Below are 25,078 nucleotides of genomic sequence, written 5' to 3'. Positions count from 1 at the left end.
CTTTCCCTTTCCCTTTCCCTTTCCCTTTCCCTTTCCCTTTCCCTTTCCCTTTCCCTTTCCCTTTCCCTTTCCCTTTCCTTCCTTTTTCATTCCTCCCCCCACCACCACAAGGGAATTGAAGGTATTTGCAATCAGGCTGTATTGTAGTTGTAATCTATAACAACTGTGGACATAGATTTGTCAGTTCCTCCGTATTTATCTTCTTAAACAAAAGAATTGTTTAGAGCTGGCTCAGCCTAAAGATGCTAGAAGACTGTTGTTGCTTCAATGGGTTTGGCTTCAGAAGAAGGATACTGAATAGGATATTCTGATACTACTGATACAAGATAACTCTTCATGGATACTTAAAACCACATCCACTAGCATGTACTGCAAGTTTTTTGTGGTGCCTAGATTGTACGATATATATTTACCAACATAACTCTGGTTTATCACACATTTTTAAACTTTAACCCTTCATTCATGTGCTTTACTTCATCAACCGTGTTTCTTGCAGCCAGAGATATTTGTACTCCTACCTCTCTACTTCCTAAATGAACGGATGTGACCTCATACATTTAAAGTGACACACGTGAGATATTTCTGGGTTTATCAGTAATAGAGAGCAAGAACTGCTTACATTTCTATCTAACCTTTTTGGGTCTGGAGGAGGAGACTTGGGGATGGGTATCACCATACTCAGTGATTCAATCTTTCACAAGCCTGAGCCTGAGATATCACTGCTGGCTGGCTGCTGGTATCTCTGTGAGTGGCAAGGCAGCTGTTAAAGGCTGTATTTTTATATCTCTATCCACCTTCTAAAATGTAAGGGAAGGTGAAATGGGGAGTAAATGACTGGAGCAGGAAGAGGTTCCAGCCTTGGCCCAAGTCAAGCGTGCATTGTGTTCAGCCCTTACTTGAACTGGAGAGAGGTTGGGGGAATGATGCCATTTCTGGAAGACATCATTTCACTGTCAGTTTTCTGAGGCTTTGAAAAAAAGGAAGGAGCCCAGGCTGCTTGCTTCCTTCTCCAATAAAGAAGCAGCACAGCCCCTCTGGACTTTTTACAGCCAGGCAAAGTAATTCCTCCAGGTTGTCTCCACTTCTGAACTCGTGGCTAATCTAGTAAATAATGAGCCTCTCTTTTTAAAAAAAACCTTCAAATAATGAAGTATTAGCTCCTAAACAACGTAGGGAAGCAGCATGTGGTATGTCTATTAAGCCATATGCACTAAAATTCAATGTAGCAACAGAAAAATGACAGGGTGAACATTAATTAAGAAACCCAATGATAATAAGAACTGACTCCTGTAGAGATGATCGGTACTTGAAATACAGTTTGATTTTTAAAAAAGAAAAGGAGGAAAGAAAAGTCTAATTGGCAAAAGCTGAACTTTGCGTGTTTAACAAAAAAAAAAAAAAAAAAAAAACAACAACAAACAAACAAAAAAGAAACAACCCAAAAAACAAGATAAAACCCACAGAAATACCCCAGCATATGACATTTGAATAATGTTTCATAACTAGGCAAGAGGTGAAGATCTAAATATGGATAACCTGGTTGATAAACAGTTATTGTGCCACGGTGCTCTGTAGTGATGGTGTGGATTTAGCACCATGGATAGAATAAAAGGATTTCAGACCTGAGGTCAAGACTGGATGGATTCCTGTATGGGATAGATTGTGTTATCTTGGCCATTTCTGCAAGCCTGACCGGCAGGAAACCTCCCTGGACTAAGAAAGAAAAATCTACCAGTCTCAATTTAGATCACCTGGGCTAGCAAAGGGAGTGAACTTCATTGGTGGACATTAGCAGGCTTGCAAAAAAGTGAAGAATTTGCCCTGGTATCTTTGCTGCAATTTGATGTCCAGTTGTAGCAGAGTTAAGTGGAGGATGCTGTCTTGTTTGTGATGAAAACGGTTAATTTATGCCTTGTAAGCTGTTTTTATGATTTGGCTTTGTTTCAGTCCTTGTCCCATTCTCCCTTCCCATTTGTTCCCCAGGGCAATTTTGACCAAAAGTCCAAGATCCTGCTATAAGTTTGCCTAAATAAACAGCCGAGGTGCTGTATGGGAAGTATGCAACTAAATGTTTTAAGAGTATATAAAGTATGTACATCATCAGCAAAGCTTCTTGCTGTGAACATTGGTACAGCGACTACTAAGTGTTTTCCATGAATGTTTCTGAATTAAATTAGAAACTTTTAAAATTCTTCTCATAACTTTGACTAAGATAGCCTTTTATGGAATGAAAATACCTGGGTTTTGGACAAGAAGTGGAAATAATTTAAACACATTAATTATTTAGCAATTCTTAGAGGAAAGATCATTTAGAAAAAATCATTTCCAATGGAAACCTTTTTAACAACCATAATTAAAGGTGCATCTCACTACTTTGCTGTAAAGAAATCCAGATGATGAGCAACTGGAGTGTGTCTGAGTTCCCCCAGTATCCATTGCTCCTCTTGGCAAAATAAATTCATGGGTTCTAGTAACTGTTTAGGAAAAGTCTAGCAATTTTACAGATGTGTTTGAGACCATTTATGCCTGCATTTCCCCCACATGGAAAACCCTTCTGTACTTAGCAAGTCCTTTTTTCCATGTGTTTCTTCATGAAAAATTGTCAGTCTTGGTTTCTACCAAAACCAGGAACAAAAGGTAGGAAACAAAACCATCTCCTCTTCCAGCACAACTAGATACAGAAAGCTGTAGCTAATATTTTGAATGGGAAAGAAATGGTATCTGTTGCATATATTTTAACATGTGCATGTATATTTGTATATACACTTATGCTTTTGTGTAGGTATTCTGATTTTTAAAGGAAGGAATCCTGATGGTAAAATGAACACTGGAGAAAAATAAAACAGATATTTTTTTCTCTTGCATTGGACTAGCTGAGTCTTAGTTAATGTAAATCTATGTTAAGAGGCCACAAGTCTGAGAGAGATGCTTTTTCTTTGTGGAGTCGGTATAGTGCACCAGACTCCTATATTCTAAACTCAAAGAAAAAAAAAAAAAGAGAGAAAATAAAAATATTTTTAAATAGTCTCTGTGTGTAAATGCTGAAGCAGCTCTCTTTTAGATCCCAAAGATACCAGGATGCACATTTCTGGTACTAAAGGATGTAGTTTTTCCAACCCACAGCAGAGAGCAAATGCTGCTTTTATGTTCATGGGAACAGTAGTGTTCATCTTCCCACATATGAACAGCATCAAAGGAGCCTCTGGTTTATGATAGTCTGAGTCTGATGCTTGGAGATGTGCATGCAAACTGCAGCTTGCCTTGAGATGCAGGTGTGTCTGCTTGCTCCTGAAAGGTAAATGTGTTGATCTCAAAGGCAGAGTTGTCTTGTTAAGTAGCCTACACTGATGGCCAGGAGGTCTGACTTATTCAGTAGGACTCTGTTCAGTGCATGTGTGATACAGAGATGGCCCACATATTGGTATTCAGACTAGGAGCTGAACTGAATAGGCTCAAGGGATTAAGCCAGCCTCTCTCATGGCATTGCACTCATGAGAGCTGGCCAAAAACTGAGGTCTTGGATTGTTGTCAGCTTTGTTTTGTTGTCTCTCCTCTCATCTCTCCCTAGTGTGCAGCTGTTGATAAGTACAGCCCTTCCAGGTCGTATAATGGAGAAATCAAAAGGAATCTGCAGATATGTTTCAAACCTGACATGATTGCAGCAAAACCATACAAGGAACCCAAAATGACTTGTTCTTGTCTGCTGTTCGCTGCAGCCGCCACCTTACCAAACACTGTGAGCCACTGAGTTATGGACTGCTAATTGCCACAGTTGTCATTATTAATCTTATTTCATATTCTGTGATTTCCACTGCCACAAGTGTCGTTTCCGTTTCACTCCCCAGAAAATAACAGAGTAGGCAGTTTTTGAAGGGTTTTGGCTTTGCTTCCAGCGGTAGGTTTGAATACATGAAAATAGTCTTCTTGAGTAGTAGAAAAATACACGCCCAGCAGTCTGCTGGAGTTACTGAGGCTAAATCACTGTATGATTTGTCCCTGCCCAGAAGGCTTACCTATTACTCAGGTAAGTGGATTTGCCTTGAAAACATCCAGCAAATTCGACTGTTGATGGTTGAAGCAAATCCGTGCATCTACAGGAGGACTCTTCTGCTTTATTCACCTCGAAGCAAAGTTGAAAGATTAGAAAGGGTCAGAAATGCATTTGACAGCTGTGGCACAAACACACTCAAATCTTCATCTTGGGAGAGGGAGGGCCTTCAGGTAATGGGATTTGGGAAGTTTCTGTCCTCTTTAAGACCTTGTTAGGGGATGTGATTGCCTTGCCACCTACTAGCAGGCCAATAATGAGACTTTTGATGGCTGTCACTCAGCAGGGAAGTGAATGAAGTTAGATGATGGTGATAAATTACTTGCCATGTTGGCTGCAGAAGGGGTTAGGACAGGGCAATTGTTTGCCTGAAGCAATGCAGAGCAGGTGCACTCACACCTTTGCTCAGTAATGGAAAGTGCATTATATTAGACTTAATCTGTGCATGCATGTGAGAGTGAGTGCTGCTAGGTATTGTGGGGCTACTGTTGTCATAAAATCCTTAAAAAGCAGGAAAAAAGCTAGCTAGTAAGCAGAAATATCTTAATTTGTCTGACAAGGTCAGTAGACTTCCAGAGAGCACCATTGTTGTGTTATGTAGGGCCAGCAAGTTCCTGACCCTCCATTTCCTTTTAATCCACTTTTTTTTTTCTCCCGTTTTCTCTGTGCAAAGTTCTTTTGGCCCCTTCCAGAAAATGCCCCACACCTTTTCATCATGACTTTCATTCTCTCTCACTATGGATTTCTTGCTCTCTGCAGTGGCTCCTTGCCTGTGAGACTGTACCATAGCTGACTTTTGCCCTGGTCACATGAAGGGTAAGGATGCTGTCTGGTGTTGCTCAGGATGGGGTGGTGCTCCAGGGGAAAACATCGAGGAAAGGGTATTCCCCTAAGGATGTAAAGTGGACATAGTGGAGAAAAGCTTACCAGAGGTGGTCCAGAAAAATGATGCAACTGTGTAAAGAAAATACATCTGGACCTTTCCAAGGGGAACTACTCTTGGGGCTAGAGTTGGAGGATCAGCTAAACTTTTCCTGACTGAATCTCTCATATCAGTAGGATCTTGTTTGCTTCCCTACTTTCACTGCTGGAGACAAGTTAAAGAACAGATTCTTTCCCAGGTCCCCAGTTGCTGAAATGTGGCAAGTGGAGTCTTTGAGCTACATCCGTACTACACTCAAGATTGTCTGGGCAAATGCCCTCCTTGCTTTGGGTGTTGTCTGTAGTGCAAAGAATGTAAATGTTCATTTGTTTTCAATTCAGTTTTGAGCAAAATTAATCCTGAGTCAAACAAAATTATAGTGCAAACCCTAAACCAGCAAATTTTCTTCCAGGCTTTCATGCTGACTCCTTAGAAATAGCCGCTCAGCCGTCTGCATTACTATGTAGTTACACAAGTCCGATTAATCTTGTTTTGCTGACTAAATCCTTGTCAGTTGTTTTGAATTTTTAGAGTTAGGTTTCCAAGAGAAGCAATCTAAAGTTAGGTTTCTAAACCTGTATTCAGGCATATAAGTGAAAGATGTGGAATAAAACCTCTATCCTGTTGAAGCTCATGGTGAACTCCTGGTTTTCTAGGAGTGTTTATTAAGTCCCTAGGAGTGTCTAGGCTCTTACACTCACAGCACAAGACAAAAATACACACTCATTTCTTGACTAAGTGTAGGACTTCCTAAAACAGTCAGTGGTACTAGGAGTGATTTGAATGTTGGTTTCCAAATCGTTGAAGATGGGGCTTTTATGATTGGACATGCAGGACTTCTGAAAACCCACTTCTGGCTTAGAGAGTTTTTACCTAACATCTTGCTGGAGTAAATGAATATCTGCAAAGGGTGCTAAGTGTTTACTAAATTGGAACTTTTTTGTTTTTAGAAGCCAAATGTTGCCATTTTCCCTCTAGGAGGGAGTGACCTCTAGTAGCAGCTCAGAAACAACCCCTCACTGTATCCACAGTGACCCAGAGAAATTTGCTGGACTTGGTTATGGGGAAAAAAAATGCCTGCTTGAGCGAGATCTTTGATTAAATTTGAATTTGTAGCGTGGGATAAAAAATGTCTCTCTTCATAAGGGGTGTACTTTATGAATCAATTTTCTGTGATGATGGTTGATGGAGGCTTTATACAGAGCGTATGCTTGGAATTTAGCTTGGGCACAGACACAACTGCAAAATTTCTGCCCAGCAGCAGAAATTTCCTCATGTCTCTCTTTCCTAAAATCATTGCAGGAACATGTACGTGCCTTCATACCTCAACAGCAAATGCTTACATGGAGAGGAGGTGGCAAATACAATTCCTTCCCCCAGGTTGCTCTTAAGAATATTAATTGCCTGTAAAGCTAGAGGTAAATAATGGAGAGGGTGAAAAGAGAAGGGAGAACCCAGGAGGGATTCTGAGATCCAAACACCTGCACAGTATGGGGTTGAGCTGAAGGCACTCTTAGATCAAAAGTAATCACACTGCCATGAAACCCACAGGTAAACAGCGGTGTCCTAATAACAAATGTTGTCACTGTACAACAAAAACAAAAGGGTTTTCTGTGCATATGCCTGGCTAGGACACTCACGTGCCTGCAGCCTCTCATTTTCTCAGTTAATCTGAGTGCCAGTAGGCCAGAACCCAATTTGGGGCTCACCTAGGGACTGGGGGGTGCAGGGACTCTGGCATTGGTGGGGATTGCAGGGCTGTTCTGAGGTTAGCACTAGATGTGTCTTGAGATGTACCTTACGATAATCAGTTGATCTAGTAACACAGTCAAAGAGTCAGGATTTAAAAAATACTTAGCTTTCTGAATTACAAATTGCAGTGAATTTTTCTTTAGAGCAGGTGTTCTTACGGTGTGAGAGGATCTAGATGGAGCAGCAACACAAAATCTTTCAGTGCATGCAGACCAGCACAATTTCCCATGCATATGGATGAAAAGAGAGGAACTATTTGTATTTTCCCTGAATTGCTCTACTGATGTCTGATATATTACCACAGGTCTTCCAACAGAATAACAAAGAAAACAATAGTTTTCCTCTGTGGTCGCATCGACTCTCTTTAAGAGTTCTGGCTTGGTATTAACAAGTAAACAATGTTTGCTTCTACTATATTGCCTTATGCTACAGAGATAAAATAAAATTACCAGGAAGAGAAGGTTTTATAAATGAGTTACTGGGGCTTTTTTACTTTCTGAAAACAACCCAAACCAAATGCTGCCAACAGAAAGGAACAAGGGAAGAAGTCAGTGAAGGAGGAGGTGATTGGATATATATTTACTGCATTTGTAGGAGTACATTATTGCTGATTCAATGAAATAAGAAAATTGTTTAGGCTTGCCTGAATGAGCATTACTTTATCTAATCAACTCTTTCTAAATTGGTCTTAATGTACTTCTATAAATACATTATTTCCAAACCCCAGGTTGTGTGGGCAGCATCAACTCTGCTCTGGCACTGAAATATGCCCACCCTTTTATTCCATGTTGGAAGACATTATACCCTTCCCCCCACATACCCCAGAAAGAGGGGTTAGGAAATTGGTTGGAAGGATAATGGACCACGTGTGGCAGAGTGGGATGGGTTATTTAGTGGTGCAGTGCCAGGTTCTCTAAAGACAGGCTGCTGAGTGCAAGCCAGGGCTACTGTATGTGTAGGGCTGATTTGGGTGACCTTCTGGTAGCCTTCTCATGTCCTTCAGGCCAAGAAGACTTGGCATCCTTGCGCCCATGAGGTCTCTGGAATGAGTTGCTTTTCCAGGGGCATGGAAGCCAAAATGCCTTAGCATTTAAGTACTGAGAAAACTCTGTTGCTTGGGACTCAATTGTTGCCAGGCTCAATTTGGGGTTTTTTTTAGAAGATAACCTCCAAAATGTGATACAGAAGGCTTGTTTCATGAGGAAAAAGAAGGATGCACTGCTAGAACTTAGCATAATCTCAGGAAAAGGAGCTACATCCATATTGATTTGGGTGTGGCAAAGGGAAGAGCTGCCATCAAACTCTAAAAGGAGTGGTGTGGATTTTGCCCCAAGGAGCCGGAATCAGGGACTAAGCTCTCATCCTTGTGCTGGTGGGCAGGGAATTTTCTGGCTAAGGAAATAAAGGAAGGTTTGAGCACAGGCTGATATTTTTTACCTTGCTAGCAGAGCATGCTCCTACCAGAAATTAAGCTGGGGCTGTTCCCTTAAACACATTAAATGGTTGTAATTGTGTTGTTATTAAGCTGAAATGATATATCTAAAGGTCTTCATGCGTGTATCATGAAAAACTAAACAGAGTTACAGGGCTGGGAAGTAATAAACCATGGATTCATGCAAAAAAAAGAAAAAAAACAACAACCCTTGTCAGTTTTGCCTTTGATAAGCAGTTAATTTATCTCAGAACTGGCAGAATTCCCTGTAGTTTGTGCAGGGAATTTCTAAGTAACACTATGAATATCAGAGTAATATTTGGTTATCTGAGACAACTGACAAGTGTTGGAGCATGACAGCTAATTCATGTAAGCAAATTCCAAAGACAGGTTGAATCTGAATGTATTATAGTGTAAAGACTACTATAGATGTGTATTATGGCAGAACAAAAAGCAAGATTGCTTTAGTTAATGTTAGTAGAGGCTCTGTCTACATCAGCAGGTGGGATGACATATTGAGGAGGGATTTATGGGGTGAAGCAGCATGCTGTGAATCTTGCAAGGGCCCTGTTTTGTGCTGACTGTGGCTTGGCCCCTTGAAAAACCCTAGAACATGCACTGTGAGCAACATTACCCTCCCAGTACACATCTTCAGGTCGAGATTTATCCCCCACAAATCCATTTTGCACAGACAGTATTGTGTGCTGAGGGATGGTAAGTTGGGATAATTGAGAGGTTCACTTCAAAAATACTTTTCTGAACCAGATGTTCAATGTAAGTCCATTTACATATACTAACATGACCTGAAAGGAAATTTTAGTGAGATGGGGGTCAGTCACTTCTGCCATGTCTCAAGTGAATGGATGAGAGGAAACAGCCTTAAGATGCACCAGGGAAAGTTCAGATTAGATATTAGAAGAAAAAATTTCACTGGAAGAGTGGTTAGGCATTAGAATAAGCTGCCCAGGGAGGTTTTGGAGTCACTGTCTCTGAAAGTGTTCAAGATCCATCTGAATGTGGCACTTGGGGATATGATTTTGGGGGTGATTATGGTGGTTCTGGATTGATGATTGGACTAGATGATCTTGCAGTTCTCTTCCAACCTTGATGATTCTGTGATACCTTGCATTTTGCAGCATTTACTTTGTTCTCACTTGCGTTATTTAAGCAACTCTCCATTTTGGCACCAGAACTTGGTAAGATAGTAGCTTTGCTAATGATGCACCTGTAAACAAGGGTGTCTTTCCTACATCAAGCTATGACACTTGACTGTGCACATATGAAATGCACATCACTGTTATGGGACTGTTTAGATGATCCTGTTGTGAATGTATGGCTCAGCTAGTGAACAGGTCTGTCCAAAGGAGAAACCCTTAGCAAACAAAAATACAAGCTCTTCAAAGACAGGCAATGAAAGCAGCCCAAAATGTGTCTGTCATCTAAGGAGGGTTTAAAACACATTTATTGTCCCTTCTGTGATGATAACCAGGATTTTGGTGCATAACTAGCACTGTAGCAGGATGCTTCCCACCCCATTATACTACCTTAATGGGTTGTGTCCTAGGTTATGTCCATTTGATGCTCAGTGGTTGGAGGACAGTCCCAGGTAAGACTGTAAGGTGGTAAGGTATCATGGCACACAATATGGCTCACGCTGCTTAGGGGCCTGAGACATGAGAAGCCCAAAGTTAATACAAAATTAAATCTGTGACTTGGAAACTACAGCTGAGGAGCTCACTACTATTCATTTTAGGTGTTAAAATGTCTGTGGGGTTGGGGATTAGAAGGAGGGGTGGTGCAAGGGTTGCAAGGTAAGGTCTCTGAGGGGCAGATGGGTAGGGAAGTGGTAGCTATTACACTGTGGGGCATTGTGGAAGAGCAGGCTTAAGAAATCTGACAACAAACAGACCATATTTGATCCCTGCACAGAGATATGAAAAATTTAATGCGTAGCCTTCTGCAAAAGCAAAAACGTCATCGCTTGTAACCTTTTAAGCAGCAATCTCATTGAAGGGAAATAACAGATAGCAATCTGGATTTTTATTTATTTGACATACTTTAGAAAAGATAAGAGCTAGTTTCTACATTTGTTCATCTTAGGAATGGCATACAGCTCTCTGAATAAGCCACACGTAAGTGTCATAGACTGTAGTGGTCTGTTTTGGTTTTTTTAAGAGTTATCAGGTAAATCCAGAGACGAGCAGATAACACACTCAGCTTGAAAATGATAAGCACGGAGATATGAAAGCCATTCCTTTCCCTGCTGTTGAAATGTAAAGATTACTGGAAATGTCATGGCTTAGAATTCATGAAGTAATGTTTCCCTAATCAACTATCAGAATAAATTGCCAGAATGCAGTATATTTATTTCTTTCGCATGAAGACTCTGGCTAAAGGCATGCTGAAACAGGTGCTGTAAGTATATGTAGAAACCCTTGTATATAATGTTCTGCGTTGCAGGGCTTATCTCCTAATTGTGTTATGACTGTGATTAGCTACTATAAAATAGCTTGGCATACAACTTCATAAATACTTGCCTTAACATGCTCTACAGGAGGGGCCTGCCCAAACACAGTGCTGTTTGCTGCCCATTTACCTTGATGGGGCGTATGGCCCCTGTACATCTGGTGGTGCTGCATCCTTTGACTCTTTGGCAAGTAGGACGTAAAGATTTCCTTTTGCTTCATAAGAGGTCTTGGCAGCCTGCAAGGGATTTGATGCTTCCAGGTACAAGTGGTAATGTCTGTGTGGTCATATCCGTATTGCTTCTGTCATTCTTGAGAGATGCAGCAAACACTGGATTTAGGAAGAATGGGGATAAGCATGTCCTATACATACAATTATAAAAATATATATACACATATACACGTGCCCCGCTGCTCCTCAGCTGAAGGTATCTGCCTCATCACATCTGGACACTAATTAGAATGAGTGAATTCTCAAAAATCTAACAGATTATTTAGACTAACAAGCTTGCTTCACTGAAGCAAGTGAGGGAGAGATCACTCCAAGTGCTCTACTGGCAGATCTGGAGGGACAATAGCTTCTGACTAGGAGTGTGATTGGGGCAAATAAGCTCTTACCCCATTAAAGGAAAGAAAACGAGTGCCCTCAGCTCCTCCTGGGATAGTATGATATTTGTGTTTCCCTGTTCTGCAAAGGGAGCAGGCTGTAAAATAGCTCTACTTACTTCTGAACGTGCTGTGTGAGCAGAGAAAGGAGGATACCCCCTGGTAAAGAGAGGTCACGAGGTAAGTAGGGGATGAGGGACATAAAGCAGAAAAACCACAAAACCTGATGGGACAACATGGGATGACTCCCTGCTTACTGACCTTGTAATGCGAACCCCATGGGCCCAGTAAGTGTGCCAAAAATTATTGCATGCTATTTTGAGGTTATATTACCTTTTTTTTATCCAGGATGGCCAAAATTCATGCTCTCTGGTCTGAGCTGAGATTTATAGCGGTGCGGGATATTAGTGCTTTTCTGATTACAGTGCTGTACTGGAAGGAGACTTCCATGCATCTCTCTTGCTGCTAGAAGGCTGACATGTCGGCTGTGCTTATGCCTGCATATGTGTTATCAAGGGTTATTAATTTCTTTTGGATGGAAAACTAAAATTAGTGTCCCTTTGCTTTTTTCTAACTGAAAATGGCTTTTTAAATATGTAAGAATCGGAAATCTTTTTTTTGGTACTCAAGTCCTTTCCTGAGTCTATCATTCCCATGATCATTTGTCATCAGGCACAGTGGGTAGGAGGTTAATTGTAATTGCATGGTCATCTGGACCATTGTGTGATTTGAAGCAGAGTTTCTCTGCTGTGTCAGGTCCAACAGTATATTATTTGAAAGCGTTACTGCCAGGTTGCTCTTTAAATCTGCCAGGGGGGTTAAGGAAGAAGTGATTTAAGCCTTCGATTTAGTGCTCTCCTCTCGCTGTCCGCTTCAGGCCACTTTACTAGCGATGGCAGAATGTGAGCAGAATTAAAATACAGAATTTTTAAATAAAATAAAATCAAACGTAGCAACTGAGAAGGTAGAACTCTTCATCTTGGTAAACTTAATACCATATATCTTTGTTGACAACTCTATATGTAAATCACTAATTATTCTAAACTGTTCAGTTCCCCTCCAGGAGATCTAGATTTCAACATTAAAGGCTGGCTATAAGGAATGAAAGCCTTGCACCAATTCCCCACAGGTTTTATTAAGCTGCAGAGAAAACCCAAGGTTTTTTTGCATCATAAATAACAGTGATAGGTCAGCAATTTACCTACATCAGCAGAGATTACTGGGTTTGGAGCCATAATTGTAAGCACTTTACAGCTTCAGTAATACATATTTTCTACCTTGGTGGAGCAGCAAGGTAAGGAGCCCACAACTGGCTCAGTTCAACTGAGGTCTTCTTTCATCGCTTTGTGCCAGAGGTGATATACAGGAATGCTGTGAAGATGCACAACTGATCAGGGATGTCTGTCGAGGGTTCTTTTTGACACAGACTTTTTCCCAGCCTTTCCTTTTTTGGGGATAGCAGGTCATTTGCAGACCTGCCTGGTGGCTGGGACCAGGTTTGATGTCTTTGGTGGTGTCTGGTTCAGGTCTCAGGGTCATGGTTTGGTACCATTCCCAGGCTGAGCTGTATGTTGCTTGGTGTGCGTACGTGGTGGTATGGTGCGTACCCTCTCATAGCCATGGGATGACCAGCTCTCTTGTCCATTCGTGCATTTGAACAGTGCCTGCCTGGTCCTGTGTGAGGCTGGGGGTGGCTGTGTGCAGGATGAGGGCTGTGATCTCTGATATGTTTTCAGCCTGTGAACACTCTGTGTTTGGCTGCATGGCCTTTGAAAAGAGAGGGCAAGGGAAAGATGCGTCTCTGCAGCCTGATGTAAATGTGGCATGAGCAGATGTCATGCATCCCAGAGGAGGAAAAGGCAGACTGTAGGCAACACGGGTGTGGCTGATGCTGTGTAGAGGCCTGTAAGGACATTGGCATGTGCTGAAAAGTAAGGTCTGGTTTAAACCCCACTAATTAACACTTTTGTTCCAAATTTTAAATTGAGTTATGTATTCAGTTTTGCTTTTAAACTGCTCTTGCAGAGATGCAGGAATTGCCCAGACTGTCAGAATCCTGTCCTTATCTTTATACAACAGCCAGTTACCATAAATCTCTAAAGTCTGGTTGCAGTCTTGTTTAAATGTTATATTCATTTTCTGTTGTTTCATCTTTGTATCTATTTCTTACTGTATTTCATTATAAATAATTTACTTGCTTCTGGCCCAAAGTTCTTAGCAGGGAGACACAAGTTGAAGGCTTTTAAATTCAGAGCTCCATAAGCAGAGAGTGTCCTTACATTATCCCTGGAAGAGACAACTTCATCACCTTCTGCTTCTTTCCCCAGGCTGGAAAAAGGCAGCCTTGGAAAGCAAAACTTCCTATTTAGTTTTCTTCTTAAATCTAATTCCTTGGGAGCAAGTGAAAGCTTCTTTTTTCTCTCTCTCTCTTTTTAAAAAAGAATTAATACCAACCAAAAATCTTCCCATGGATGAGTGTACAATGATCCTGATACCTTTTCCAGCTCTGGCTTTTTGTCTTCTTTCTCCTCTACCTTCTATTTATGTTATTCTTGCCCACCTTTCTTGAAGGAGGTGTTGATCAAAGGATGAAAACTACCTCAGATCCTCTATATCAAGATATAGAGTTTTTTTCAAGTTGCTTGGTATGTGAAAAGCATCCATTTTTGCACTGCAGTGCAGCTTTACCAGATACCTGGTCTCTCCAGCTCTCTCTCTGTTTTTTCCTTTGCCCTCCCATCCTGCTAAATGGACATCTTGTCAAATCCTGTTTGCACAGACTGACAGCTATAGAGGTCTTGGAGAAAAAGCCAGATCCCTGTGCATACACCCTAACAAACAGAATCAAAATGTCAAGGCACAAGTGAAATATATCACTGTGCTTCCCTGTCAGATTTTGGTAATATCACCTGGCTAAATTGACAGAGGAACACCTGCATCAAGTTAACCTGGTTTTATTAGCAGTTGTTTCCCATATTTATATTTGGTTATGAATATAGAGACTGCTGGGGAGAAAACTTTCACTTATTTCCTGACGAGATGAAATATCCCTTGTTATTCACACCAAAAGACAGTCAGGGCAGTGAAGTGACTTGCAAATAACACAGAAATTAATAAAGAAAGAAAAAATAATTTCACAGCCTGTTGTTAAATTAGCAATTCTTTAGAGTGTCTGGAGTTTCTGGCAGAATTAATACATACTCTGAAGCTTGGGCAGCCTCAGTGCATATCATTTACCCAACAGCAGTAAGAGCCAAATCAGAGACAAGGAGTGGTCCTCGATTGCAAGGGAAATACTGGAGTTAGCTGTCTAGTAATCATTCAGCAGCCTTGTTCACAAATAATCAAGAAACATTTGGATTTGGATTACATCTCTCATTCTTTCAAGACAAAAACAGTAGCTGGAATGTGATGCGTTAAGTAACACAGAGGGAGAAAAAAGGCAGGGAGCAACATACATTTGGGCAGGGAGAAGAAAATATACAATAAAAGTGCAATAAATTTCCCTTGTATTGAAGGGGAGTATTTTTATAGCAGCTTTCTGCAAACTGAATGCATCTACATAAATAATGTAGCGACACATTTAATTGCAACTGTTTATTTTTAAATTTGACTGGATGATGAGAGAATTTCTGTGCGGAATAATGAACCTTATATTTTTGCCACTTGCACAACTTATAAAAGATAAATTGTGAATGGTATTTGGGCTAAGTGTCAGAGCCTCAGAAGTTTCTAGCTGATTTCTAGTGCATCTGAAAAGAAACCAACATCCAGAAGCGCATCCATACGGAATGCTGGATATTGGGAACGTCAAGAGATGACAGGGAGGAAAATATTAGCAGTCCCCACTTGAGTCAGAAAACTCCCATTTGGTCTTTCAGTGCAAAGCATACCGCTTCAAATAAAAGAATTAATACCGGGCTTTTTGTGTTTGTCTTCTGCTGGTTTTTCTGTTGGTGTTTGCATTTCCAGGCTTTCTTCTCAAAAAGGCTAGTAACCCCTTTTCCCTCTCTCTACTTTTTTTCTTCCTCGTGACAAGACTGACTCTTCATATTCTCCTGCAATCTCTGCATTCCGGGGCTGCTGAGAGGACGAGCAGCATCTTCCCGTACCACCCTCACCTGCTGGGTGTCACAGGATAGATGCCACAAGACTTGACAAGGCTTTGAAAACAAAGTGTGGAAGAGGAGCTCTGGAGTGGCAAGCTGTTAGGGGCAATAACGTATGAGATGTAAGATGAACAGGTTACAATCTTTTCTTGGAAGGCATAGGTATGCCAAACCCAGAGCGCAGTGCCCTTATGCCCACACCAGCTGCTCTCCTTTCTCCCCTCATGTTGTCTTCCAGTCGTCCCTTGAACAAATACAACATGAAATGTTTCTGTAAAGCAGAAGCTTTGCATTGTTTTTTCCTCAAACTGCCTTAGGAAGACTGCTTCAAGTTGATGCAATGCAAGGGTACAGAGATGGAGCAAAAAATACAAATAACAGTAGTGCTGGGTTTCCAGGGCAAACAGACTCGTATAGGCAATGTTTATTTCTTGGATATAACTGGAGATAAGCTACATGTGAACAACAGTATTCCCTTATAATAGTTTGAGAATTAGATTTCCATAAATCAAGCTTTGGCAGCTCAAAACCTTAAATAAAAAACCTGTGAGAATGGACAGTATCACTACTGCAAAGTGTCCTTCAGGCTTGTGCTTTATGGTATGGGATTTGGCAGGAAGGACGTTGTGGGGAGGCTTCATGTAGCAAGAGGGAAGGCAGTGTTTGCTATGCTTTTCTTTTAGCTTCATATCTGAACTCCTGGAACAGTTGCATGACTGTAAAACAGTCATTTCTGGGGCAAGAACAAAGTCCATGAGAAGAGGCAGTGGACAGGGGTACTAGCAGGACATCTCCCTCCCAGTGCATGCTTTTGTCACACAAAACTACTGCTATAGTCTGATAAAGAAACTATCTTCTTGGGATACAACTATATGGGGGTTTTTTCTGGGCTTCTGGTGTTTTTCTGACTAGACTGGAGTCAGGGCAGCTCTAGTTAGTTCATGGCAAGGATGACTCATCTCCAGCATCCAAAAGCCACAAGGCCCACTACCCAAATAGTATTGAGATTGGCTTCAAAATCAGGAGGTTTAAAGTGTCAAGTTTATTGATTTATCTTGTGTTTAAGCATTTTTTTTATATGCAGCAATTTTTTCTCCAGAAGTAGGAGAGATCATACTGAAATAAATTCTCCAAAGGTTTGGAATGTGGAAGCTCCTGCCATTGTCCGGCTGATATGGGAAGAGCCACCAATGCCTCAGGTTGCCCTTTGTTGAGCTCGTTCCTAAAGAGGAACATGTTTGGTGGAATTACTTGGCAAGGCAGATGAACTGTGAAGTGTTGCAGTGTTCATCTGAGCCAAAGGAGTAGTTTAATCAACTTAACAAATAATCTCAATATTTTTATGTCTGGTTAATTAAACCGAAATAGTGTTCTGTCTGCATGTAATGACATAACTGCTTGATGTTTCTGCGCTTGGTTGTACATGTGGAGCTTAAATTTCTCAGGGTATTAATATTTGCCATATCCTCCTTGCACACAAGTCCTTGATTTGTTGCCTCCTAACCAAAGCAAAAGCACCCCGTGATATGTATAACAGGGCAGAATTTAGGTCAGTGAGACCTCCATCTGTAGCTCCAACCAGTGTTCTCCAATGCAAAAACCTATGAGCTTCTATGGAAGGAGGCATGACTGAACGGAGACAGATGTTCCCCAAGAGACTTGTCCATGTGCACCTCTAAGCTGCCTGCCTGCAGCAAAACTGGCTAGCATCACCTATACCTGAAATTTGCAAAAAAACCCCAAAACCACTTCCACAGAATCATAGTTCTGTGCATAAATCCATTTAGCACACTTAGTCCAGGCAACTCTGGATAAATCCTTCCTGTTTTTTTTTTGGTCAGGACTGTAAAAGATCCATCTCTGTCACCCTCTGATGGAATTTGAATAGATGTGTCTAGAGTGACATATGTTCAGCCATAAATTACAAAGGAACAATTTTAAAATAAATTGTCTGCAGCCAGTCCTGCCAAATTTACCTCCTGAGACAGATGATCATAAAGTAGAAGCAAACAAGCCCTTAAACACTTGAGGCCGGGTTTGAAAGGATCATTTTGAGAAGGTGTTAAACATCACTCTAGACTGGTAGGATGCTGCCTATTTTTGACCAAATAGTCAGGAGAGAAAAGGCTGATTTTATAACACATAGAAGTATTGTTCATGCAAATGAAGTTGCTCAAGGTAGAGCCAATCAGAAGGAAATATTTTAAGCATTTTTACTTCTCTTTACTGCCTGCATATGTGCAGTTTATTAATTCAGGCTAAAACCTTAAAATGTTGGTAGAGTAAACACACATGGCATAAATCATCAAAATAAATCCTCCCAAACGTCATATTTCTTAACCACAATGGCTTACAATTGTCCAAACCACAGCATAATTAGAGAATCTTTCTTTTTTTGCTGGCTGGGCTCCAGATCCCTATGGCAGACTGAACCAGAAGACTAAAATCCTTTTATTGTAATATTGTGCTAGCAAACGTGTAGCTTTGAAGAACCCTATTTTCCAGGAGCTTTTGCCAACTGATCTTTGCATTACTGTCCATAATAGGTGTACACAGACAGACATAGGGGAGTTTTGGCTGCATCATTTTGAAGTTTGATCCTGTCCCCCTGTTGCCATTAGGGATGATGCTTGTTATTGCTATTCAGTCAATGCCACTATTGAACTCGAGGGAGTTCTGTGCCTTGTCCATCAATCCTTCCCTCGCCTAGCGCAACAATGCAGCTTGAATGTTTAAGTTGCCATTTGTGTAACAAAGGATAACCTGGGTCAGTGTCTTTGTGTACAGAAACCCCCAAAATAGATTCTTGCACCTCTTGGATTATGTGCAGAGCCAGGCATCTCAAGTTATGTGTACAAGCATGCGGAAATAAATGTGTCTCTGCTGCCTTCTGTGTCTTTAATTATATTTTTCCTTTAGATGCAGCATTGTAAATCATCGCTTCCTCTATTTAAGGGAGTCAAATGATTTCAGTTTGTCTTCATTAAAAAACCAAAGACAGTAATTTAAACATCATTTAAGTGCATTTGTCCCATTCCTCAGACAACAAAGTAAAAATACACAGATAGATTTTTATAGACATAGAGATTTATGAAGATATATATTTTATAGCTATGATAGGCAGAGAAGCTGTAGCAACAGGATGTGGACTGCCTTTTTTTATTGTAAGCGAGATAGTTGGGGCTCAGTGAGATCAACCTGGATTTGTCCCTTTTAGCCAGAGAGCGAGGAAGACGGCAGGTGCCACCTGGCCTGAGAGATGAAGGAGCCTTTGTACACACTTGCAGGAGCATGCAGCTGCTGGTGACAGAAATTTTGTGTTTGCTGGGAAATGACACTTCATCTCAAGTAGTGCTTTCTCTAGAAATGTACCAGTTTCTCCTGGTGTTTTTTTGGACAAGAAAGTTTGGCAAGAAAACCCCCACAAAACCGAAGCACAGCCAGCTAGCCCTGCAGTTGACACAGTTGGTGGGAGCACACTTGCGCAGTGCTGAGTGCTTTTGAAAAATCTTCTGTTTCCCTTAAGAGCATTTATTTTCCATAGCTTGCTTTCCTTCTGCAAAATCAAACCCAAATGATAGTGTGGGTTTGCATATATGCCAGAATAAATCTCCTTCATTGCTCCTCCATCACACTCCTGAGAGTTTAGGCTTGACTCAGGCTTTGCCTCATTGATTGCTTAAAAATCTTCTTTAGAGCAAAGTTGGAATGTGCAGAAATATAGCCCATTAGATCCTAATGTAAGCATGAGTGTTTTCAAATGTATTGTGTTTTAGGTATTTTTATGGCTTGTAAATGTAGCTGACTTGGGAATTTCATTAATTTTTCAGTGTTGACATATGATGAAGTTTTATACCATTTGGAAGAAACACATTAATGTTATTAGCGACAGTTAATTCTTAGTTTTCTAGCAACTATTGTTATGTCGTAAATTATTGCGTGACAATTTAGTTAGTCACATGGTAGAAAAATGTGGTATTTCAGAGGGAGGAACTGAAAGTACTAATTTATTTATATATTTATATACATTTCAAGGTTGTTTTGGTATTCAGAGTTAGAGCTGATTTCAATGTGGAGTGGAAATAATTCAGCCTAACTTAGTGTACGGTTGGACAGAACAGTATCTAAAGACACAATGTTTTCTTAGGGAAAAAAAAAGCTTAAAAGAATATTTCCCGCTTGAGATGCATGAATTGGCTTCTATCCAAGGTAAGAGCTGAGTCTCTTTCTTCAAAGTGCAAAGACCTCAGATGCCCTACTTATCCAGCAAGCTCCAGGACAACATTTAAAAAGACCTTAAGCAGATCTTGGGCTACAGCATTGGGTGTTGGACTTCCCAAAAGATGCTGCCAAATCTACTGGATTGAAGCAAACTGGCAGCTTCAAATTGCTGTGTTTTATTAGTGGGTATTTATTTAATTCCCTTCAAATACCCAAGGCGTAATACAGGAAGCAATGTAGCACTGTTGCAGATAGAGAGACAAAGCCTAAAGGAGATATAATCAGGGCATTTTACACATTTTACTGTAACTTTATAGCTGTGGCAGCAATTTCAGTGTCAGCCTGCAGTTCAAGAGAGCTGTTAAAGAGGACAGGATTAGCTCTTGGGAGTCTGCTTGAAAAATCTACAGGAGAATGCTCTTTGGTAGGTTGCTGTAGTTCTTGAAATACATTTTAGAAGAGCCTGGTGATCATCTGTTTGTACTGGTTGGAAGACATTAAGACAGTCTATTGTGGTTTTTTGTTTTGTTTTTTCTTGTAAGTAAAAGAGCATGTCAGAAGCACAACCTGAGGCTTGGAGCCTCTCAGCATTTTAATTGATTCCACATTATAAAGACTGTACCTTGCTAAGCCCTTTTATAGGTTTTGGACACATCTAAGAGGCAGCAGCCCCCTCTTCTCAGCGCAAATGCTTCAAGGCATGGCAGCTCCAGAGATGAGAACAAGGTTTGGTTTATTTGTAGCTTGTTTTTGCTCAGATCCTTCAGTTCTCGAGGCATATTCCCTTCACCGGAGCAATGTGCTACTGAAAGCAGATTTGATGAGCTACAGAGCTAAAAACACACACATCCTTCCCCCCCCACACATATATACCTCTCCACATCCTGCTTGTTTTTCAGCTGAGAGCTGGCTCAGTGTGGACTATGGGTCTGTCCATGAGGAAGGGAGTTTTACACTGTGGTTACTTCTGAAAGCTATGGTAATTTGAGCTGTGTATCCCTGTCCAAAGAAGTTTGCAGTTTGAAAAGGTAAATGGCATTAAAGGATATGAAGGAGAAGCAAAGGGAGTTTGCATGTTGGAGAGGAAACCTCAGGTTCTACCGGATAACCTGTGCTCCATCTAGACTGGGCATCCTTATCTTCATTAATTTTTGTTAGATTTAGTCCTTTAGCTTTATTTATGGATTAGTGGCACTTCCTTATGAGTTGTACTTGTGGTTTCTGATTACTGTGGAGACTGATTTGGTGCTCTGCAAGGGAGACAGTGTAATTCCTGTTTGAGCTTTATTTTCTGGGACATATGAAAGGTCGCTTTCCTAAGCACTTAAATACTCTCAGCTTATCCTCCCAGCATTGCAAGAGTGCAAAGGGAGTAATAAGTTGGACCTTTTTCATATCTCCTTGGGTTTCAAGGCTTAGAGGGTCATGTTTCCTACCTTTTCTCTCTCCAGGGACAAAACTGGAATTCCCACTAATACTAATTATGGGATGAAGAGACAGACAGAATATTCTCTAAGCAGCTGGCTGACGTTTCACATTTGCCCTTGTTCTTGTGGGAGACTTAAACTTGCCAGATGCCTGCTGGAAACTTAACAAAGTGGAGAGGAGGCAGTCTAGGAGGTTCCTGGAGTGTGTGGAAGACTAACTTCCTGACACAGCTGGTAAGCGAGCCTATCAGGGGTTGTGCCCTGCTGCTAGACCTGCTGTTCACAAATGGAGAAGGGTGGTGAGAGATGCAGAGGCCAACTTGGGCATTGTGACCACAAAATTATATAGTTTTTGATTCTTGGTGAAGTAAGGAAGGGGGTCAACAAAACCTCTGCCTTGGTCTTCCAGAGGGTGGACTTTGGCCTGTTCAGGTCACTGGTTCATAAGGGGTCCGAGAAGGCTGGACATACTTTAAGAAGGAAATCTGAAAGGTGCAGGAGCAGGCTGTCCCTATGTGCTGAAAGCTGGAGAGGAAGAAGACTGTCCAGGCTGAAGAGGGAGCTCTTGCTAGAACTCAGGGAAAAAAGAGAGTTTATGACCTTTGGAATAAGGGGCAGGCTACTCAGGAAGAGTACAAGATGTTAATAGGTCATGTAGGTGAAAGCTCAACTAGAACTCCATCTGACCACTGCTATGAAAAATAATAAAAAGTGATTTTATAAATATATTAAGAACAAAAGGAGAGCCAAGGAAAATCTCCATCTTTTATTGGACGGGGGGGGGGGAACATTGTCACCCAGGATGAGAAAGAAGGCTGAGGTACTTAATGCCTTCTTTGCCTTAGTCTTCAACAGAAAGACTAGTTATCCTAAAGGCAACTGGCCCCTGAGCTGGTAGACAGGGACAAGGAGCAGAATAGACCCGCCCCTGCAATCCAGGAGGAGGTAGGTAGTGACCTGCTATGCCACTTAGACATTCACAAGTCTATGGGGCCTAATGGGATCCACCTGAGGGTGCTGAGGGAGCTGGCGGAAGAGCTCGCGTAGCCACTCTCCGTCATTTATCATCAGTCCTTGCTAACCGTGGAGGTCCCAGATGATTGGAGGTTGGTCGATGTGATGCCCATCCACAGGAAGAGTCAAAAGGGGGATCTGGGGAACTACAGGCCTGTCAGGCTGACCTTGATGCCAGGAATGGTTATGGAACAGATCTTCTTGAGTACCATCATGCAGCATGTACAGGACAACCAGGGGCTCAGGCCCAGGCAGCATGGGTTTAGGAAAGGGAAGTCCTGCTTGACCGACCTTATCTCCTTCTATGGCAAGGTAACCCTCCTAGTGGATGACAGAAAGGCTGTGGATGTTGTCTACCTGGACTTCGGTAAAGTCTTTGATACTGTTTCCCACAGCATTCTCCTGGCTGGATGGCTGAATCCAGAGAGTGGTAGTGAATAGTGCTATGTCCAGCTGCCAGCCAGTTACTACTGGAGTTCCCCAGGGCTTAGTATTGAGGCCAGTCCTGTTTAATAACTTTATTGATTATTTGGACAAGGGGATCAAGTGCACCCTCAGTAAGTCACAGACAACACTAAGTTGTGTGGGAGGGTAGGAAGGTTTGCAGAGGGATCTGGACAGGCTGGATCCATGAGCCAAGGCCAATTTTGTGAGGCTGTAGTGGGTTGACCCTGGCTGGATGCCAGGTACCCACCAAAGCTGCTCTATCACTCCCATCTGCTGCTGGAGAGAGGAGAGAAAGTATAACGAAGGATTCATGAGTTGAGGTAAGGACAGGGAGAGATCACTCACCAATTACTTGAAATGGGGATATTAATTAAATTTATTACTGATAAAATCACAGCAGTATAATGAGAAGTAAAATAAATTTTAAAAACACCTTCATCCCACCCTTCCCTCCTTCCCAAGTTCTACTTTCTCTCCTCCCAGCAGCAAAGGGAGATGGAGAGGGGCTTACACTCAGTTCACTGCAAGCTGGGGGCAGAGTGGCTGGAAAGCTGCTCAGCAGAAAAGGGCCTGGTTGACAGCCAGCTGAACATGACCAGCAGTGTGCCCAGGTGTCCAAGAAGGCCAGTGGCATCCTGGCTTCTACCAGGAATACTGTGGCCAGCAGGATCAGGGCAGTGATTGGCCCCATGTACTCAGCACTGCTGAGACCACACCTCAAGAACTGTGTCCAGTTTTGGGCCTCTCACTTCAAGAAAGACATTGAGGTGCTGGAGAGTGTCCAGAGAAGAGCAGTGGAGCTGGTGAGGGGTCTGAAGGGTAAGTCCTATGAGGAGTGGCTGAGTGAGCTGTGGTTGTTCAGCCTGGAGAAACGGAGGCTCAGGAGAGGCTTTGTCACTCTCTACAACTACCTGAAAGGAGATTGTAGCCAGCTGGGGGTTGACCTCTTCTCCCAGGCAACTACTGACAGGATGAGAGGAAATGGCCTCAAGCTGCACCCAAGGGAGGTTCAGGTTGGATATAAGGAAGAATTTCTTCACTGAAAGGGTTTTCAAGCATTAAAACAGGCTGCACAGGGAAATGGTGGAATCATCATCTCCGGAAGTGTTCAAGAAACAATTGGATGTGGCATGTGGTGCTGTGGTTTAGTTGACATGGTGATGTTCAGTCAAAAGTTGGACTAGATGAATTTGGAGGTCTTTTCCCGCCTATGATTCTATGCTTCTGTGATAACTGGGTGGTTTTACCAACAGGACCATATACATACCTGTGGGTATGGAAAGCTTCAGAGATGGTTCTTGCTTCCAGCACGTGTTGCCTAGTGTCAGTGTGCAGCGAGGCATGGGGCAGCTGGAGAGGAGAGGAGCCCTGCCTATTGGATGCAATCTTCAGCCAAAGCTCAGGGGAGGGATGGTTACAGGGATGCAACTGCAAATCATTTGATGTTAAGGCTTGCAGAAAATAATCTGCCAAGTAGTCCCAGCTGGTTGATGTTATTGGCTTGTTTTCCCTATTTATTGTTGTGTCTCCTCACTGGTACTCACTGTCTCTACTACTGGTATGGTGCATTCAGCACGTTGTTCAAAGAGGCTAGTTTTCATTGTAAGAGTGGTTGTACCTCCATCCACCCATGTTCCAAGAGTCAGTTTCTTTCAGCATGGCTCTTGTGGGCTGCCATCTGCAAGGTACAAAGATAGTTTCTAATCTGATTGCTGATGGTTCAAGGGATCAGCTCAAGCCATTGCTGTCCCAAGATGCTCTTGCTGCCATCCTTCGTTGCAGCCATCTCTCTCTGGCCCATTTTGAAGTGTGCAAGCAAGAGGCTGCACAGATGTTAATGCTCTGTGCCCGCAACATTTTGTGATTGCTATTAAAAATAAAAACAGTGAAATTAATTTGCTAATAATGGATGTGCTACTAACAGAAACACATCCCACTTGTACCTAACACTAGCAGGCTGTTTATGGCATATTTGCTGTGTCTAAAATAATTATTTTTTTTCTAGCAACCAATTTAATTTAAAGACTATTTTCACACATCAGTGGCTGTTAATCAGCTAAGGAGTTACCAGTTTTAATACTAAGAAGAAAGAAGCAGATCTCATCAACAGCTTAAAACTTGATTTCATTTCTTTTCAGCTGGTTTGCTGCAGATTATGGGGAGTCTTAAGCTCATCTTATTTCTCTTGCTTTCCTATCCCCTTTAAAAGAGAGATAGGACCATTATATGCACCATTATATGTACTGTGCTAGTTTTATGTATCCCTTCAAGAGATGTTGAATTGGAAATATCAAGATAAAAATATAAGAAGACTAAAATAAGATTTAATTAGGAATTAAACCCCAGACACCCATGTAATTTTAAATAAAGTCATGTATACTTCATGAAGAGATTAAAAGGTTGACTGTCAGAAGACGAATGATAAGATGAAGATCAAAACCCAAGGTACCTGCAAGGTAGGTTGTTTGTGGCCCTGTTCTGCTCTGAAGCTGATTTCCAAAATGTCTGAGACATTGCTACCAGTGGCAGAAAATTGACATGGTACCAGCTTCAAGCACAAGACTGTGCTTGTGATCCACCTACTGTCATACCTGATCTACAGTGTGGAGGCATAAGATGTCCCTGGGTTATCTTT

The 25,078-nt window shown here is 41.7% G+C and overlaps 1 protein-coding gene across 11 annotated transcripts in view; it reads left to right on the top strand.

Moving 5' to 3' along the window:
• EPHA5 (EPH receptor A5) overlaps positions 1-25,078 on the top strand; it is a 205,471-nt gene that overhangs the window by 85,434 nt on the left and 94,959 nt on the right. The window lies entirely within an intron of this gene.

The sequence above is a fragment of the Corapipo altera genome, unplaced genomic scaffold, assembly GCF_003945725.1.
Source record: "Corapipo altera isolate COAL_440 unplaced genomic scaffold, ASM394572v1 22b, whole genome shotgun sequence".
Lineage (NCBI taxonomy): Eukaryota > Metazoa > Chordata > Aves > Passeriformes > Pipridae > Corapipo > Corapipo altera.
The sequence above is the reverse complement of the archived record's forward strand: the minus strand, read 5'-3'. Positions and strand labels throughout refer to the sequence as shown.